Source organism: Lepidochelys kempii, chromosome 13 (genome assembly GCF_965140285.1).
Source record: "Lepidochelys kempii isolate rLepKem1 chromosome 13, rLepKem1.hap1, whole genome shotgun sequence".
Taxonomy (NCBI): domain Eukaryota; kingdom Metazoa; phylum Chordata; order Testudines; family Cheloniidae; genus Lepidochelys; species Lepidochelys kempii.
In genome coordinates this window covers 9,512,237-9,530,979 of record NC_136392.1, presented here as the reverse complement: position 1 = coordinate 9,530,979, position 18,743 = coordinate 9,512,237, and the positions used below count along the sequence as shown (strand labels likewise).

The window sequence follows — 18,743 nt, the reverse complement described above, 5'->3', positions numbered from 1 at the left end:
TTAAAAGGTGGAAAGTGAAGCAGTTGAGTGCTGGCTTTGGAGGAGAGTGGACAGGCTGCACTGAGGTGAGGCAAGAAGCTGGGATTGAGCTAGGAACTCGCTGAGGCTGTGGCTTGCCAGAGGTTCTGGGTAGGAGAGTAGACCTGACCTGGGTGGCTGGGAGGATTAGAGCCCAGGAGGAACTGGCAGTCAGACAGGCTGTTGCTTTGGAGAGCTCACCTGTAAGGAAGGGGGCTGAATGCTGAGCTCAGTGGGGGACCTAAGTTTTGTTGTTGTTTTGATGTTGTACTGGACTTGGACTAAGGGAGCCTATTACCCCAGAAGGGGTTGAATGCTTTAAAGTGGCTTGGCTGGAGGGTCAGGTCACCTCTACGGCAGGAATGGGCTGAAGATGGTTGTGGGGAAATTGAGGTGGAAGTGCCATGAGTCTTGCTACAAGAGGGTGCTCCTGGATGGTGAGTAACACCCTTTCTTCGGGGGGGGAGGAGCCTGCAATGGAGGAGGAGAAGGAAGTCTTATAACCGTTAGCCCAATGATGAGAGCCCTCTCCCAACATATTGGAGATCTGAACCTAGATTTAGACCCTGGCCTCCTGCCCCTTATGTGAGTGCTCTGACTACTGGATATGGGATATTCTTGGGTGGATGGGTCTCTGTCTCTCCTGTTGAAGCCATTCTGCTTTGTATAACTATTTATTTACACAAAGGGCCAAGGAAAGAGAGCAAGGGAGAGAATGACTCTGTCGCCCAGTGGTTAGGGCACTCACCTGAGGTGTCGGAGACTCAAGTTGAGTCCTTGCTCCAATGATTTTTAGGCATCTAGGGAATTTTATCAGTAGAAGCATGGGCACCTGCAGGGTTAGGTGGCAACTGAGCAGGGGTAATGAGGGTCTAAATTTTGGACTTAGGTGCCTGAAGTGGCCGTGATGTGCCTATATCTCTTTGCCGATCTAGTCCTTGTACAGTCCTGGCTTAGTGCATGCACAACAGGTACGGTGCTCTGAATGTTTGGCTGAATGCATAATGGCTGCGTAGGTACTTCCACCCTATTATCTAACTCATTCCCTTTAAATTATGGAAGGGGTCGGACATAAAAAAAAATGTCCTAGAAATCGTAATTAGATTCTATTACATGGATTTACTATTTATACTTATTAAAACATATTTTAAATTAAAACATAATTTGCACTGTGTTGTATATTTTAATTCAGGATAATTAATTTGCCTTGAAGAACAAAAACAATTTTAATAGAAAGCTTGTCTTTGTGGGTCTGGAAGCACAATAGTTCATTTCATGAAAGTTTTTTGGTGGAATGGATAAAATGTTTATATGATAAAGTTAGTTTTGAATTTAATTAAAACAAATCTGATTTTGCACATGCTGGTTTTGAAGTAAGAATTTTAATATTTACAAAAGTGAAATGTAATTATTTGTCATTTGTTTCAATTCTATATTTAATTTGATCTCCTTTCTAATGAAATACCATGGTTATAAAGAAAAATGTTTTGCTGCTTAAACAAAGCCATTTTTGTTTCCAGGGCTGAATTCTGGGCCCTATTGAAGTTAATGGGAGAGATGCCATGGAGTTTGATAGCACTAGAATTTCACCCCAAATTCTTGGGTGACCTTATCTGTCTCTGCACGTGCGTTCCTTCTAGATGCCTGAAATAAATACTTACAAATAAACTGACAATGCAAAAGGCTGAAAAGAATTGGAACAATTTGCAGTGAATCAGGCTCACAGAAAGCATAGATAACTTGATCAGGGGAAAAGAGGCAACATAGGGTTTTAATTTTTTTGTTGTTGTAGTTTTTGTTTGATTCCATGGTACTGTCACTACCATGGTATTGTCAGCCCTTCTGCCATGCATGAGGCCTGCATTTAGTTTGCCAGCACCTATAGTTTCAATTCTCCTGAATCTTCTTTGTATCTAGTGGATGTAGCTAACTTACCGGCACCTTGACACAATGACTTTGTTTCAGCAGATCCGCCCAAAGCACAGCAGTCTAAATAAACTCATTGTCAGATGATCACCGTTATAGATCCATTAGACACACGTTCAGCCTAACCTTTATAAGAGTAAAGCAAGCAATGTGTATGCTGGAAGCGGAGGTGGATTCCTTGGCTTGGGTTTATAACAAGCACAGGGCAAAAAGACACCAGCTTTAGACAAAGCTTACCCACCCATGCAAAAAAAAAAAAAAAGAGTTCATGAACCAAATCTTGTATAGTCAGCTATCTTGGGAGTGGGAGATAACTCAGATTTGGTCCCGACTAAAAATTTCAGTGTTTTAGAGATGAAAAGTAAATTTAGAATTTGCATTATGGTCTATTTACTTCTCTTAACATCTGGACTACTGCTTTCTCTAGAGAGAAATGCAGTATCTTCAACTCAGAAATAGTGTGATCAAATGATCTTCGAAGAAAATTATTGTGCAACATTGGAATAAAGCCCGCTGAGGTTATTACCTGTGAATTATGGGGAGTGCCATTTAAAATCAAAGTCACAGGCTGGCTGGCCCTTTAAGGAGAGCTGGGCCCAGCCTTACCTGTGAGGGATCAGCTACTTGCCAGCTGAGACTGATCAGCTAGGGAGCAAAGGATTATAAAAGCAGCAAGTATCTCCGCTGCGGTAGAGAGCAACTGGGAGGTATATCAGCTCAAGTAGACGTACGCACGCTAGCTCTGTACAAGCTAGCGCCTAGAGTAGCAGAGTGGTCATGGCACCATGGATGATGGCTTAGGCCTGCTGCTCATGTACAATCCTGCCTGATGCCTAGATACATACTCTGGGGGCTAGCCCAAGCCACCACCTGTGCTGCCGTGGTCACGCTGCTATTGTTAAGCATTAGCTCAAGCAGAGCTAGCATGTTTGCCTATTTGAGCTGGAAATCACATTTCCCAGCTACCGTGCAGGCATACCCTCATCCAAGGGCTGATAGGGTGGGTACACATGTAGGGAATAGATAGACCCTGACTTAGGGGATCAGGGACAATTGATGTGCTGAATTTGTAGTGTATAGAGGAAATAAAGCTGAAGCCCTGAGAAAAAGAGCCTGCAACAGACTTTTTAGCTGTGATCCCAGTCCTTCCTGGGCTGAGGAGATGGGCCAGCAGTCCACAATGTGACTAGAAGAAGTGACTTTGTTGCATACCTGTGTTTTCCCAATACGTCATTATAGGCATGCATTGCTGATCCAAAATTGGACGCTACCAGCCTCCAGAACATAATTCTATTCTGAATACACGCAAAACAGTTAGCTTTTATCAGTTGAGTGCAATAGAAAATTTCTATAGTCATGGCGTTGAAAACTACATGAGTGAAATCCTGGTGGAAGTAAGTCAATGAGAGTTTTGCCATTGTCTGCAGTTGGGCCAGGAATTTAACCCATATATACTTAATGTATGTCTTTGGGCAATGCATGGGCTGAGAGCAAGGGGGGCAGGCCTGAGGGCCTGGCTCAGGACTCCTCCCAAGTTACTAACTGAAATTAGTCTGGCTCCAGTTTGGCCTGGATTTCTTGATTGGCTTAAGTTTGGTGGATTTGGTTCAAATAGTTGTTTTTAATAAAACAGCAGTCAGTTTGACCTCGTGTTACATGTGCCTTCATTTGCAGGCTGGCAGTCTGCAAAGAGCCAATGATCCAATAATTCAAACTCCTCCTAAGGGAAAAAATTTCTGCAACTACCACTTTGCTTTTCTTTTTTAAAGTATGGCATGAGTACTGAAGTGCAGTGTTTTGTTGAGTGTCCCGTCGTGCTACCAAAAATGATCTCAGTGTTAATTAGAATTGGAGAGGAAGGATTGTTCAGTGGTTAGGATGCTGGCATCAGTCTTGGAGATCCCAGTTCAGCCATCTGCTCTGGCACAGACTTCCTGCATAGCCTTGGACAAGTCATGTAGGCCCAAATCTTCGAAGGTGCCAAACACTGAGAGAATCTCTCTGTGCCTCAGTTCCCCATCTGTAAAATGGGGATAATAGTGCTTCCCTACTTCACATAGTGTTGTAAGGATAAATACCTTAAAGAGTGTGATGGGCTCAGGCACCAGGGTAATGGGAGCTCAGACACTAGGATAATGGAGTCCTTAAGTACCTAAGTATCTCTTGAAAAATATTGAGACCTTGCTGCATTGATGAAGGGATTTCTAAGCTGTTAATATTTATATTTGGAAATCTGATTGTTCATTGTGAGAGCAAGTCCTTTCAGCAGAGAAGGAGAGAGAAAGAGGTGCTGACTTTCAACCCTGAAGAAGATTAGTACAAAGGGTTGAGCATTCTCAACTCCCATTGACATCTCACAGCAGGGTGAACTTACAGGAATGGGCCCAGGATGTACAATAGGTGGATTGGTGTCTGCTTTAGAGATATATCTAGCTTTGAGGAAAGAAAGGAAAAAAGGAAAAGAAATAATAGGTGTACTTGCACAAAAGGCTGTTCTCCCCCCAAGTTCTCCTAGCTCACCTTGGAATCATGAAACTGATCAGAGAGACAGACAACCATGTGTAGTTTGTTATAGCTTAAATGGAAAAACTTGCCAATATTTCTACCTTTTAAATTTTTAGTGTTGTTTGTAGTCCCTTGCAGAAAATCTCTCTCTTTTGTTTCCCTCAACAACTCTTTTAAGAGCACTCGTTTGATCTGTTGTCTATCTAAGCTTATTATGGCTAATTACTCAATGAGGAACTTTTTTTCCAAGGTCTTTTTCCTTTTATGCATAATTTCACAGGGGTGAAATTTCTTCCTCTTTTGATTTCACTCCATCACAGCCTAGCTTTCATCAAGATATGCGTCAGAATCTGATGGGAACAGTTAGTGCAAAACAAAGCCATATTTTTTTCCCCCTTGCTTGATAAAGTTGAAAGATGAAGCATGTGGGAAAGAAAATGATAGCTTTAAATCCCTCACCTCCATAAGGAAAGGCACTAAGGGCCTGGCCAATGCAGGAGAAATTTGAGCTGCATGCTTCATTTACTATTTTGTGTAGATGCAACAAAGAATTTAGTTCAGGCCCCCTTGGTGTCCTCACAACCCATTGTGTTGTAGGCAGAGTGAAAGCAAGGAGCCTAGTGTTTACACTAGAGCAGTGAACTGGGAATTAAGGTGGTTTAAAGACAAATGCTTGTAGAGGAATTGTGCAATATGGGCCCAGATTTGTTCGGTTTCAGGTATCCTATTTCTGGCAAATGGGGCTCTGAATAGAATGTGAATAAATAAATCTCCTTGAGTTAGCTTGGAAAAAGGAAAACAAAAAACAAAACCCCAGAAACACAACAATTGGGTGAACTGTAGTTTTTCTGGATGGATGCTTACAAAAGACACACATTTAATTATTCAGTATCTTTAAAAAAATGTCCTGTCCATCACGGTGGACGATTTAAGATATTTTTTGTTAATGAGATGAAAAGATTTGAGAGTAGAAAGTCACTGACCTGAAGTCTGGTTTCACTTGGAATTAATGAACTAGCACTATTATAAAATGAAAATATTGGCATGTTGCTTAGCTTAAACTAAACTTCTGAATTCAATTTTTTCTTTACATGTATTTATCTGATTCTTGGAGAGAGGAAAAAAATGGAATATGAAAACTGAAAAAATAAGGTAATGAAAGGACCCTGAAGCATTATGTGTAGGTGGGTGAGTAGGAGGGAAGACTGCAATGTCCCAAGCTGCATAGTCTTTGTAGCTCAGAATTCTGAAATCCACAATTTGGTTCATCCCGGTCATTTACCTAGCAGACTGTTGTGTCAAAATAAATACATACATAAACAATGGCAATATAATTAAAGTAAGGGGACGGGAGGAAAAGTCTGATTTAAAAGCAAAATCTTCTATTTGTACATATCTGTTTACAGTGACCAGAAGAAAAAATACTGAAGAAGCCCTGGAGTGTTTAACTGAGTTTATGAGAAATGCCCAGTTACACTTATTCACACCTAATCTGGGTATGCAATTTCAGTAACTGTACTTGCTCATTAGGTGTGTACTTGGGCTTCTGTCCATTTGGAAAAAAAAAATCAGATGTTTGATGTTTCTTATTTGATGTTACACTCTCTTGTTGTTTTGGTTTAGAACATAAGTAAGTGATAGAAACGTGTTCTTCCGTACCCCACTGAGAGGAAATACTGGTATAAGCAGATGTTTAATACCATAAGAGTTAAAGTGGATTCAGACCCCCCACCACCACCACCTTCTGTACTAAAACAAGGTGCCATAGCATGTAGGCTAAATAATCTTAAACAAAGGGATGGGCGGGGAATTCATGGTAAATTAACAGACAGAAGGAGAAGCCCTATGAATGCAATGGAAATGTTAAAAATAAGTTGCTTAAAAACTAATGTTCAAACTATATTCCCTAGTTCATAAACAATCACTGTGCAGCATACCAAAGTTCAGGCTTAATTTCCTTTGGGCTGCATCATAGCTTTTAGCTGGAGCTCTGAGCAGGTAATGGTTCAATGGGAGTTAAGGAGGTAGAGGGAGCGGAGTAAGCCCACTATTATATGTCAGCATGTGTAACAAACGCTCCCCGGGCAGAAGGGTGGAGCCATTCCCCACATCCTTTCTAGTAGCTAGTGTCCCAGAGGCAGCTATAGTGGATTGCAGTTGGAGGAGGGAGGTACTACAGAAAGGGAGGCTTCTTCAGCTCTGCCTGTTCTTTGCACGCATGCACTGCCTCAGTCTAGCACTTGGTCTTCTGCTCCTTCAACAAAAATGAAACAATTTTCCTCACATATTAAAAATAATATTTTGGTATTCGATGTGTAGATGCTGCAAAGAAAAATATGAGAACACTAAACTTTCTACGCTGGATATTGTCAGAGCAATGTTATATATTCCTTACCACTTGAATTCCCATAGGGCTACACTGTCCTCTCATAATGGCCGTGCTCTTTTTCTCATTTATATAAAATTATCCCATAACTCATGTTGCCCAATCTTTACATTATGTATTAATGATATTGATTACTTAGGAATCCCCAGTTATCACTTTGAGGGTTGACAGGTTCTTGCCCCAAGATCAGGCTTGGTCAAATTAAGATATAGTTGCAAACCCCGATGTACACAGTTGCAACACTCGCACTATAGGAACTTTCTTATATTTACTAATATAGTTTATTGATACATTTAGCGCAGTCACAACCCCCGCAACTCAGTAGGTAGAGATACTACAGAATTTTCAGCCGCACATCCATATACTCACACCATCTCTTGTAGAACAACCTAAAATGTTAGCCATCATCTTCTTCATCACTATCATCTTCCCTGGTTATTTTGGTTCTTTCCAAGTTCCAGTGTACCTGTTAAGTTAAAAAGGTGTGAATTTAGGAAGCCCCCTATGCCAGCCTACTTCAACACATCCTCTATGTTAAAGGTCACAGCCATATATGGACCTTATCGTTCAGCTCATCATCATCATCTATCTAGGTGAAAGGTCCCAAAAATATGTATGCTAACTTTTATATTAGCTCAACATACAGGATGTGGCCTGTAGGTCCCTTGCATTACAACGAAAATATACTGTAATCAGAAATGCCAAACCCACAGAAAAAACACAGAAATTGGGCTTGTTTTTGGCTTCATTGGCTTGTGAGTTGCTTATTGCCTAGTTTTTGGCTTGTAGTTTTTTGCTGGTTGTATCTTGTTGCTTCTTTTTTTTTTTTTGACTAGCTCCTGGCAAGCAGGGGCAAGAGGTGGGAGAGTGTCAGGGGTGCACAGCGGGCCCACCACAGTCCCAGACTGCACGCTGGGGGGATCTAGTCACATAGAGTGTTGGGGTTCTTAGGGATTGGCTTGTTTTGGCCTTGTTTTGAAATGGGATTAGCTTGATTTTTGGCTTATTGTGAAAGTTGGGGTGCTTATTTACTATGTGAAAGTTGGCAACTGTGACTGTAATGGAAACCTATTATAATAAAACAAATAAGCAAACCCATAAGAAAATTAGAAAAGATATATAAGAAAGCAGGCTAGTCTTAGATGTATCTCATGTACCTGTTATGTGTGTCAGTTCATTGCCAGGACACTTCTGTGGTTGATAGTGTCACCAGATGTCCCAATGTTATAGGGACAGTCCTGATTTTTGGGTCTTTTTCTTATAGAGGTTCCTATTACCCTCCCACCGCTGTCCCAATTTTTCACATTTGCTGTCTGGTCACCCTAGTGGTTGACTCATGTACCTGTGGTCAGAAATTCCCCTTAAACTCTATTTTCAGCTCCCCAAATACTTGGGGTTTTCCGTTGGGCCATTTATCTGTGCGGAGTTTATCTGTTTAAAGTTCGTAGGCCTCAAGCTTTATGCTAACTTGCTGAAGCTAATATCTTACAGGATACAGGCCTGTCGGTTTCTTGCATTACTGCTGAATATAATGCAAAGCAGTGAATATAATAAAGGCAGGCTAGCCCACTGGTCTACAGTAGCAGTGAATATAATAAAGGCAAGCTAGCCCACTGGGCTACACTATTTACAACATAGGATCACATGATTCATACTGCACCCTTTAATAAGACCTTCTACATTGTTGTCTGCATCGCCTTAACTGCCATCACTTAACTTGGTCCTCAACAGAATGTTATTGCTAAGATGTCTTGCGAAATATCCTTCCCCGAGCCTTTGCGGTTATGCAGTACTGTTCTGATCCCTTTTTTAGGAAACTGTGTTGTCTCAGGGGCTATGTGTCTACTCAAGTCCATGGTAAAGCTGATTCTGATTAGGCTAATTGCTAATGTAATCTCGTTTATGGTAGTTTTGTGTGTCTGGAAATTAGTTTAATTATGTGTTGCTCATTTTCTTTAGAAATTGTGATGAGTGGAACTGGTGAAAGAGGGTCGGGCTCCAGAAGGGAACTAATATGATGTGACACCAGGATGCTGGACTGCAGGTTGGGGACATGCTACTACCAGAAAAACACAGGCCTCTCAGCATGTTACACTAGCCTCCATGCTTGTAGGATCACTTATTGCTAATGAAACATCTTTAAGTGAATATTGGTTCTTGTGACGGAAAACTAAGTCTAAATTCTGAACTCAACCAATATAGAAAGTGTCAAAATTTCAGACTAGCCTCTGAAAAAGAGTCTCTCTCCAACTACCCCCATTTTTGTGTAAGGGGACTGTTGCCCCCTTACTAACATTCAATGGGGGTATTTTAGTTGCTAGCTCCCAGTACTAAAAGGGGAAGGGTATATGGGAAACCAGGACCCTGAGACTGACAGTCCCCAGGAACAATGGGGAGAGGCCAATGCTCCAGGTCAGCCTGAATGACAGTGTGGGCAGGCTAATCAGGGAGTCAGGAGGCCAAGGAGGTCCCGTGGTCCGTGTGAGCTGGATTTGCCTGGGTCAGACAGAGTGGGGCTGAGCTAAGGAGAAAGCAGGGGCCCAAGCTGAGCTGGGGAGCAGAGCTGGGCCAGATCCAGAGGGGCCAGAAAAGCAGCCCAGAGAGAGCAGACCCTGTCCTGGGAGCAGAGCTGCAGCCCCAAAGCCAGAGGCACAGCCCAGAGAGAGCAGACCTGTCCTGGGAGCAGAGCTGCAGCAACCAGAGCCAGAGGGGCCAGAAAAGCAGCCCACGAAGCAGGTCAGTGCTGGGAGCAGAGTCACAGAAGCAGCCTGCAGAGCAGACCTGTCCTGGGAGCAGAGCTGCAGCAACCAGAGGCAGAGGGGCCAAGAAGCAGCCCAGGGAGCTGGAGGCAGAGCAGCGGCAGCAGCGCTGAGACCGAGTGGTGGAGCTGGGGCTGGAGCAGTCCGGAGCTGGGTGCGGTGAGCAGCTGGGGAGAGCGAGGGGGACCCTGGGCAGCGGGTCCATCACAGGGAGACGCCTCAGCCAAGAGGCTCTGCAGGCCAGGCTTGGATCGTAACCCCAACAGGGCAGGGGTGACACCGGGAAGAAGGGTCCTACCACTTAGAGCCTGAGAGCGTGAGGCCACCACCAGAGCAAGTGTCCAACCCACAGCATCCCTGCAGCACAGCCAGGGCCTGAGAAGAAGGCCTGGGATTTACAAGGAACAGACTGTGAACTGCCCCGACGTTCCAGAGACACTGTTTGTGATGCCCTGCCACAGAGCGGGGTGATGTGTTTCCTTTAACCTTTCCCATTTTTCCTTATTCTTTTTAAAATTAATTGTTGATTAAATAAGTTGCATGTAATGGTCAGTGGATCAGAGAACTGCCCAGTGCAGAGAGAGTACCCCGGAGTGGGGACACCCTAGCCCCTGTCCTAGGTTCCCACAGCAGGGTTGGGGGTCGAGCCCCACAGGAATCTTGGTCCCAGCCTTGTTGGGGTTACGAGGACTCTGCCAGACAGGAGAGTGGAAGGGGAGTCCTCAAGGGCAGGGAGATCACTGGGTAAAGGAAGTGGGAGCGAGGACTCCGATCCTTTCGCTAGTGCACTTCACCGGGGTAGTGCAGAAGCCAGGAAAGTTCCCCACAGTAGCGGGACTATTCCCCCCGCTTACATTTGGCAGGTAAAATCTGCTTTTGCATTTGCGTTCAAACAAGGCCAAAGAGCAATCCATTACTATCTTGTGAATAAGATCACATGCAAAACATATGCAAATTTTGTTACTGTATTTTTAAAATTAGGCACTCAAATTGGTATGCTTTAAAAGCGTGTGTGTGTATGTGTGTATGAGAGAGAGAGATTATTTTCTAGCTTTGTGTAACTCTTATGTATCAAAAGGTTCAGAGCACCCATTAAGATATAGTCCCCAAGCATCAAGAAAGCCAAATAGTCAGTGTCATATGTTTAATTTTGTATTTAACTGTAATTCAAGCACCTCTTGATGTCAACTGGTGGAGAACATGAGTACATAGGGGGACTGGGATCGCTTAGGTTCACCAAAAGGGGTCTTGCAAGGTCACTGCTGAAAGCTGGTGTAAACCTAATCATTGCAAGATGTACATATGGAAAATATGTGAAGAATGTTGTGTATATATACTAAAAATTATGTTTTCTAGATCTGTAGTTAAAAGCAGGTCACTCAGAGGTAGCATGTCTTGAGACAAACTTCTCAACAGGGGATGGGAGACGCTTGTCTCCATGGTGGACCATTGTGTATTATATGTCATATAATAAGAGTCTATTAGCATTCTGAGTCAAATGCTAATGAATAGCAGGCAAAAATTTCAGAAGGAAATTAACAGGAAAAGGTAAACATTGGGGGATTCTATTTTGAGGTGAACATCAAAGGTTTGTTCTTGTATATTTGGGGGTGCGGAGAGACTCCTTAGCATCCTTTATCGAGGAAGCTGACAGCAGGTTTGCTTCAAGAAAAAGGGATCTCAGCCAGGCTTGGTTGAAAATGCTTTAGAGAGGAGGATAAACTTGTTAGTTACATTTAGGCTCAAGAATACGTGTTATGATTTTGTTTTAATATATAACCATTTGTTCCCATTTCTCACACTGGGTTTTATTTCAGGTTTCAGAGTAACAGCTGTGTTAGTCTGTATTCGCAAAAAGAAAAGGAGTACTTGTGGCACCTTAGAGACTAACCAATTTATTTGAGCATAAGCTTTTGTGAGCTACAGCTCACTTCATCGGATGCATACTGTGGAAAGTGTAGAAGATCTTTTATACACACAAAGCATGAAAAAATACCTTCCCCCACCCCACTCTCCTGCTGGTAATAGCTTATCTAAAGTGATCACTCTCCTTACAATGTGTATGATAATCAAGTTGGGCCATTTCCAGCATAAATCCAGGTTTTCTCACCCCCCTCTCCCCCCACACACAACCCCACTCTCCTGCTGGTAATAGCTTATCTGAAGTGACCACTCTCCTTACAATGTGTATGATAATCAAGGTGGGCCATTTCCAGCACAAATCCAGGGTTTAACAAGAACGTCTGGGGGGGAGAGGGGGGGTTTCCTCAGACGTTCCTGCCAAACCCTGGATCCGTGCTGGAAATGGCCCACCCCGACCACCACACACACTGCAAGGAGAGCGGTCACCCCAGACAAGCCACCACCAGCAGGAGAGTGGGTCCGCGTGTGTGTGTGTGTGGGGGGGGGGGGGCGAGAAAACCCGGACCTGCATTAAGCTATTGCCAGCAGGAGAGTGGGGTGGGGGGAGGTATTTTTTCATGCTTTGTGTGTACAAAAGATCTTCTACACTTTCCACAGTATGCATCCGATGAAGTGAGCTGTAGCTAACGAAAGCTTATGCTCAAATAAATTGGTTAGTCTCTAAGGTGCCACAAGTACTCCTTTTCTTTTTGGTTTTTATTTGAATCTGTATTATTTCTTAGATGAATTGTCTGTTTTATAATTGAACTCAAGTGCTGTGCGGAATACCGGAGCAAAGGTCTAAGGTAAAACAGGTACGCTCGTCCTTGAAAACAGAGGACCTGGGATTGCTATGTGTATCCAGTGATCAGGGGCTGGATACCACAGGGGGACTCTTTGGAGAGACTTCGGGGGGGACGGACTAGGATGCATCTATTGTTGATCTGCAAGGCAAAGACAAGGCTGGTGTAGCACAGAGAGTGCTTGAGCAGCTGACAGGCTGGTTGTGTTGGTGAGCTGACACCTAGCTTTCACAGGCAACACTCCCTGGTGCGGGAGGCAGGCGGTAATAAGGTGATTCACAGGCACAGCCCTGGGTCACAGTAACTAGAAGGATTGCGGACCATGGATACTTGTGAGCACTCAAATCTCACTCCATCCACTGTAAACACACACACATTGTCAGATGCCTCTGGCAGTCTTTAGCCTTGGGAATTCATTTCTGACCACCCTAGAGTAGTCTTTCCTACCTCTCTTAATGTTTTCTTAACATTACAGATTGACTATATATGAAAGATACACAAGAAACTGAGATACAACCATGGCATCAAGATTGCAGAGCAAATGCGAGAAACCATTGTACCTCCAAAGAAGAACAATAAAAATATTATTTGTTTACTCCTGTTCTTGAGAAAAAGGCTACATTTTGGTTATTTCCTCCCAAAATGAGAACTTGCAACAGAAAAGGTTTATTTTGATTTAATGTCTTAACACGTGTCCAAGGATCTGCCATATACTGTGTGTGTGTGACTAAAGTAACAGCAGATATGGTCTGAGAGCTTCTTAGTAAAGCTGTTATGGAAGGAAAGCCCCCATGTCAGCTGTACAAGAATTCTGATTATATCCTGCAGTTTTTGATTTGACTGTATTATGCAAGCCAGCGTATACACTATTCTGCATGATTGTTAGCTGCAGGAAGCTGGTATTTTCATTTATCTGCATGCTTCCAAGTTTTTCTCACACATTCACACCTGCTCTAGCTTGTTCAGTAACTGCAGATTAGTTAAAGCCAGTTTTTGGCCTTATTACACTCGGAACTTTCCCTCTAGGGTTCTTGGGCGAGTGGTTATGAGAGAGTCCAAAAGCCAAAGATCTGTAGGTTACATCCTTACATGGAAATTTGAGGCGTTATCAGGTATTTTCTAAGTGGAAATGATTTGATTTGATGGAGAACACTGTGGGGCCAATATTTAAATAGGGGTGCATTAATAGGATTCTATCCTTGAATGCTTACATCAGCATTTTAAAAAGGACTTTCAAAAGCACTAGACTGAGGTGCACAAGTCCTGCTGACTTTAATGGGTCTTGTGCTCCTAGCTCACTTGGACATTAATTCCACTTTTAGTGCACAGAAGCCCATTTTGTCCACCTGTGCCTGCTGGAATACTTTCATACATTTGTACATTCCAAGGCCAGAAGGGACCACTGTGATCATCTAGTTCGACCTCCTGTATATCACAAGCCATAGAACTTCCCCAAAATAATTTTTAGAGCAGATCTTTTATATGACTTCCTCTCTGGATAGCTCTAAAGGCCCAAGCTGGTTGACTGGAGAAACCAATATTTCTCTCCGTAAATTGCCTCTACCCCCTTTTGACAGAAGAAAACAGGGGGATTTTGTTAATGAATGTCATTGATTCATCAGTAATTTATTGTCTGTGCAATAATTAAGTAAATACAAATGACATTTTCTCCCCAAAAGGGGAGTCAGTGAAATTGTTCATACTGTGGGATCCTTTATAATGACTCCTAACTACCTGACTGCTCTCTGGAAGGTGCTACTTTAGACATTGTGGAGTTAAGGTATTGACTCAGCAATATAGTTTTTCCAAAATGACATTTTTCCCCCCAGCGTTTAAAATGATTTTAGTTTGAAATCACTGAGATTGAATGGTGGGGTCATGATTACAAGTAAGGTGCAAAATACCAATTGCGTCAGTTATTTAGAGCATAATTCAATGCTGTGTTTTAACAATATTGTTTTATCAGGAATATAATGAGAGTATTTTTTTTTACTAGACATTAAACCCCTTAATGAGAGGACAAAATGTAATTACTACATAAAACCTAGTGTAAAACAAGCTGTGCTGGAATTAATACTACATTAAACTAGTAAGTTTTTCATTAAACAGATTAACTGCCTCCTCATCAGAGCTGTGGAAGGAGGTTATTGCAAATTTCTTTGTTTTATATGTATCCCTGGATCTCAGCTTAGTCAGTTTATGACCCTGTTGGCTTTAACCCAACATGTGCTACTGGGGAGAAAAAAGGTCAACAGGCATTCTTACTTTACAATATGCACACCTTTTAATTGCCTTAGTTGTTAAGGAATTAGTTTGTATTGAATTAAAAAAACAAAAACCAGGATGGCGGCTGAAGCATATAATCTGTTTTCTGATGTATTCTTGGAACAAGAGTACAACGCCGTGTAGTCTAACAGTTATTGGATTGGCCCTGTGTTTCACACGGTTCTTTAAAGAGAATATAAAGGCAGAAGAAAGCAAAGATGTTTGTCAACTTGCTTCACTTGTTGCATTGTACTAAGGTCAGGGTGGTGTTGCTATTACTGTATCATTATTGTTGAGCAGGCTCTTCCATTGTGTGCTCTGCCTTTGAATGCATGTGTGTACCAGTCAGATTGGAAATGGGCATAAATAAGGTAAGAATCAAACTCCGTGTTCTGATCTCCAATGGCTCAGACATTCTTCCAAAACTTACCTTTTGGGCTGAAATTTCTAATGCTAAGCCTCCTTCCAGAAGTGACTTTTTTTTTTTTTTTAGTTTGAAGAAAACCCATTAAAGCTGCATTTGACTTATGACAAGCATGGAAAATACTTTCTTTCCATGCTTTCATTAAATTGTTCAGATGCTTTTTTGTATTCAGAAATTGCTTGGAAGGAGAACCGGATAGCTCAAGGGATAGAGAAATGTTCTCTTCTAGGTCAGGGTTTCTCAACCAAGGGTTCGGGGGTCCTTGGGGGGGTGGTGCAAGCAGATTTCAGAAGGTCGGCCAAGCAGGGCTGGCATTAGATTCACTGGGGCCCAAGGCAGAAAGCTGAAGCCCAGTGCTCTGCGCTGAAGCCGAAGCCTGAGCAACTTAGCTTCATGGGGAATTGCCCTGCTTGCTACTTCCTAATGCTGGCCCTGGCTTTTATATGCAGAAAAACAGTTGTTGTGGAACAGATGGGCTGTGGAGTTTTTAAAGCATGTTGTGGGAGGAGGGGTGCCTCAGAAAGAAAAAGGGTGAGAACCCCTGCTCTAGGTAACTGCTTTAAATCCAGTGCAGGCTAGGAATGACTGTATGTTAGTGCCATTTGATAGCTGGTAGTCTATGTTAAATGAGTTTAGTGGCCTCTGTCTGTTCTCAGTAAACATGTACTCACGTCACAGTTAAAACTAATTGGTAACCTTGTTGGCATTCTCAGCAGTATTTCCTATACTTAACCACGGTATTTGCTGTGCTTCCCGTTCTAAGTGAATGACTGCACATGGTAAATGTCCATTGTTAATAGGGCTTACTGTAACTGAATTTCATTTGTGGAATATCCAGTGATCAAACTACTGCTACAAGCCTTTCCAACAAATAACTAAGAATGAGTTGTAACTAGGGCTGTCGATTAATCGCAGTTACTTCACATGATTCACTCAGAAAAATTAATTGTGATTTAAAAAATTAATCATGGTTTTAATTGCACTATTAAACAATAGAATACAAATTGAAATTTATTAAATATGTTGGATGTTTCTCTACACTTTCATATATATTTTATTCTGTGTTGTAACTGAAATCAAAGTGTATATTATTTTTTATTACAAATATTTGCACTGTAAAAATGATAAACAAAAGAAATAGCATTTTTCAGTTCACCTCATACAAGTATTGTAGTGCAATCTCTTTGTCTTGAAAGTGCAATTTACAAATGTAGATTTTTGTTGTTGTTACATAACTGCACTCAAAAACAAAACATTGTAAAACTTCGGAGACTACAGGTCCACACCGTCCTACTTCTTGTTCAGACAATCACTAAGACAAACAAGTTTGTTTACATTTACAGGAGATAATGCTGTCCTCTTCTTGTTTACAGTGTCACCTGATAGTGAGATCAGGAATTTGCATGGCACTTTTGACAGGTTTCATAGTAACAGCCGTGTTAGCCTGTATTCGCAAAAAGAAAAGGAGTACTTGTGGCACCTTAGAGACTCATACTCAAATAAATTGGTTAGTCTCTAAGGTGCCACAAGTACTCCTTTTCTCATGGCACTTTTGTAGCTGACATTGCAAGGTATTTACTTGCCAGATATGCTAAACATTTGTATGCCCCTTCATGCTTTGTCCACCATTCCAGAGGACATGCTTCCATGCTGATGATGCTCGTTAAAAAAATAATGTGTTAATTAAATTTGTGACTGAACTCGTTGGGGGAGAATTGTATGTCCCCTGCTCTGTTTTACCTGCATTCTGCCATATATTTCATGTTATAGCAGTCTCAGATGATGACCCAGCACATGTTTGTTTTAAGAACACTTTCACTGCAGATATGACAAAACGCAAAGAAGGTACCAATTTAAGATGTCTAAAAATAGTTACAGCACTTGACCCAAGGTTTAAGAATCTTAAGTGCCTTCCAAAATCTGAGCAGGACAAGGAGTGGATCAAGGTTTCAGAAGCCTTAAAAGAGCAACACTACAGAACCCGAACCACCAAAAAAGAAAAACAACCTTCTGCTGGTGGCATCTGACTCAGATAAGGAAAATGAACATGCATCGGTCCACACTGCTTTGGATTGTTATCAAGCAGAACCCATCATCAGCATGGACGCATGTCCTCTGGAATGGTGGTTGAAGCAGGAAGGGGCATATGAATCTTTGGCACATTTGGCACGTAAATATCTTGCAATGCCGGCTACAACAGTGCCTTGCAAACAGCTGTTTTGACTTTCAGGTGACATTGTAAACAAGAAGTGACAGCATTATCTCCTGCAAATGTAAACAGACTTTTTGTCTGAGCAACTGGCTGAACAAGAATTGGGACTGAGTGGCCTTGCAGGCTCTAAAATTTTACATTATTTTATTTTTGAATGCGGGGTTGTTTTTTTTAACATAATTCTACATTTTTAACTTCAACTTTCATGATAAAGAGATTGCACTGCAGTACTTGTATTAGGGGAATTGAAAAATACTATTTCTTTTGTTTATTTACAGTGCAAATACTTGTAATCAAAAATAAATATAAAGTGAGCACCACACACTTTGTATTCTGTGTTGTAATTGAAATCAATATTTGAAAATGTAGAAAACATCCAAAAATATTTATATAAATGGTATTCTATTGTTTAACAGTGCAATTAATCGCGATTAATTTTTTAAATCATTTGACAGTCCTAGTTGTAACAGATTAGTGTATATATAAAAAAGGATGCTATGAAATCCAAAAGAAGAGCAAAAATCCAGAAGAGCAAACAGAGGCAGCTGGGAAGGGTTACTGATGCAATTTGCAGGCCATTTTATAGCTGCTGAATAGGTACCTACAATAAAACTTTACACATTCATTCTACATTTGTAAAAATACCAGGTTCTGTGGGACACTGTGGGGAATATACACTTGGTTTATCTTTATTTCATTCCTTTTTTGCATTGAATATGTAGTACTTCTGAGAGCCAGTGTTCAAAGCAATCAGCTTACTCCATTTGATTCCGTACAACAACCTGGCTCTGTGGCTGTCTGCGGTTTCTGCCCTCTGCACTTTCATTTTCAGAACTTATGTGTCTCTTGGCTTTCTAGCTGAGTGCTCCTCTGGGTCAGTTTTCCCACCACCTCCAAAATCCATGTATGTATCCCCCATGCACCTTGGCAGATAGCTCTGTGTGGGGAATCCCACTGCAGGGAGGTTATTGGGTGTAGGGAAGACATAGGGTTGCCAGGTATCTGGTTTTTGACTAGAATGCCCGGTTGAAAAGGGACCCTGGCAGCTCCAGTCAGCACCCCTGACAGGGCCGTTAAAAGTCATGGTGGTGGTGCTGCAGGGCTAAGGCAAGCTAGTCCCTGCCTGTCCTGGCTCCGCGCTGCGCCCCGGAAGTGTCCAGTAGGTCCTGCTCCAAGGTGGGGTGGGGGTGACGGGGCTCCGTGTGCTGGCCCTGACCCGAGCACTGGCTCCGCACTCCCATTGGCCGGGAATCGCGGCCAATGGGAGCTGCCGGGGAGGGGTGGTGCCTGCAGGCAAAAGCAGTGCATGGAGCCTCCTGGCCCTCCTGTCCCCTGCCTAGGAGCCGGACTTGCTGGCTGCTTCTGGGGCACAGTGTGGATCCAGGACAGATATGGACTAGCCTGCCTTAGCCCTGCTGCACCACTGACTGGGAGCCACCCGACGTAAGCTCGCGTCCCAACTCCGAATCCCAACCTTCTGCCCCAGCCCTGAGCCACCCCCAAAACATGAAGCCCCCTTCTGCATCCCAAACCCCTCATCCCC

General features: G+C 42.5%; 1 protein-coding gene across 3 annotated transcripts in view; it reads left to right on the top strand.

Moving 5' to 3' along the window:
* CDH4 (cadherin 4) overlaps window positions 1-18,743 on the top strand; it is a 664,040-nt gene that overhangs the window by 82,182 nt on the left and 563,115 nt on the right. The window contains exon 1 of one of the 3 annotated variants that reach the window (XM_073309190.2): window positions 5,562-5,601. The exons of the other annotated variants lie outside the window; for them this stretch is intronic. The gene's annotated coding sequence lies outside the window, so the exon portion shown is untranslated. Of the gene's footprint in view, window positions 1-5,561; window positions 5,602-18,743 lie in introns of those variants that run through there. 3 annotated transcript variants of the gene reach the window in all.